Genomic DNA, 1719 nt, shown 5'->3' with positions numbered 1-1719 from the left:
TAACAATCCGTGTTAGACTATCGCAGCTGATTGAGTGGGACTGTGACTGTATAATGGTGAATACTCTGTGTTGTGGTCACAGCAACACCGATCAAGACAGAGCTTGCTTTATGTCTTAAAGCGGCTGCAGTACCTGATAATGGAATGCAGCATAGAACCAATCTTTATTCCATGAAAATGTATTTCTTCCTGATGGATGAAAACTATTGTCTCCTTTTACATCATCGCACTTACACATGCCTGTGCTTCAGGCTCCAAAATTCAAACCCACCTCTTCTCTCAGATTATTCCTTCCACTATTAATACTGACTTCCTTCCATTTCATTTTACTGCAGCTAAGCCGACTGTAACATTCACTTTCATGTTCTTAAAGCCTTTCTGGGCTACCACCGCTGATTCTAGGTTGCACATGCTCCATTCGCATCAATGTTCATTTGGACCTTGAACTCAGTCTATACATTTAGGTCTGAGTGACCGCTCAGCAGACACACACTACAAAAGCAGGACTGGACTGAGGAAGGACAGCGGCAGAATGTTGATAATATTTCTTTGGGGATTCATCGGAGACAAGGAATGTGAATTGAGGAACTGGGTTTTGATTTCGTGGCAGTTTGTGTTTTTCTCATGAAATGTGTTCTTTGATGAAGTAACGGAGACATTTGATGAGGGCAGTGGTAATGTGGTTGCTGTTGTGGAGATGGATTTTCAAAAGTCATTTGGTGAAATACCACATAATCAAATTGTTAGAAAAATTCAAGTGATGGAATTAAAGGACCAGTGAGAGCCTGGTTACATAATTATCTGAGGGATATAAAAAAAAGAATAGTGAGAAGAGAAGAGGATGGATTTCCAGGGTGATGGGGAAAAGCTGGATTGTGGGATTAAACTGACTGATCTTCCAAAGAGCCGGCACAGGCTTGGCGGGTCGAGAGGCTTCCTTCTGTTCTGGAAAATTCACTGATTCCATCATGTTAATTTTCACATTAAATGGGAGATGTCATGCAATTCAAGGTTCCCAGAATATGTGTCGTCTAAGGCAATTGGATGATGCATTGTACAGTGTTGTGATGGCCGAACAGTTAAGGCGTTGGACTTAAAATCCAATGGGAGTTTTCCTGCGCAGGTTTGAACCCTACTCACAGCGAAGTGAGTCTTATTTTCCTCGAGTAGGCTGCTCTATTTGCTGATTGGAAAAGTTCAAATGTATCAATATCAATCAGATATTGTGGAAGCTGAACAAACGGTGAGAAATAAACACAAAAATCAGCCTGTTGGAAGTGAAGAAAAGGGAGAAGCAATTGGCGAGCTTCTCTGGTGGTCGAATGGTTGGAGTTCAATGCACTTACTGCAACGACCTGGGTTCGATTCCTGGTCAGCAAATGGTCAGTAGTTGCTGCCCTGACAACTCACAAACATGACTTCCATTTAAAATAAAAGAAACAAGTAAATGGTCAGCACCTCTGGCCTTACCTGTGGAGAGAGAGAAACACAATTAAAGGTTCAGATCAGCGATTATGCACCAGAGCTGAAGAAGTCAGAGATGTGACAGGTCGATGACAGAGCTCGGAAAGTTAAAGGGAACATGTGAAGGGCTGTGACAAATTACGACCCAGAGTGATGTATTCTTTTAGTTTAGTTTAGTTTCGAGATACGGCACTGAAACAGGCCCTTCAGCCCACCGAGGGAGGATGGGGCAAGGAATATATGGATGGCAGACAT

General features: G+C 42.5%; 1 non-coding gene across 1 annotated transcript; it reads left to right on the top strand.

Annotated features, from left to right (window-relative positions):
* The first annotated feature begins 1061 nt into the window (after positions 1-1061).
* On the top strand, positions 1062-1144 carry trnal-uaa (transfer RNA leucine (anticodon UAA)). The gene has a single exon. It is a non-coding gene; the product is annotated as a tRNA-Leu (tRNA).
* Positions 1145-1719: the final 575 nt, after the last annotated feature.

The sequence above is a fragment of the Heterodontus francisci genome, chromosome 34 (genome assembly GCF_036365525.1).
Source record: "Heterodontus francisci isolate sHetFra1 chromosome 34, sHetFra1.hap1, whole genome shotgun sequence".
NCBI lineage: Eukaryota > Metazoa > Chordata > Chondrichthyes > Heterodontiformes > Heterodontidae > Heterodontus > Heterodontus francisci.
The sequence above is the reverse complement of the archived record's forward strand: the minus strand, read 5'-3'. Positions and strand labels throughout refer to the sequence as shown.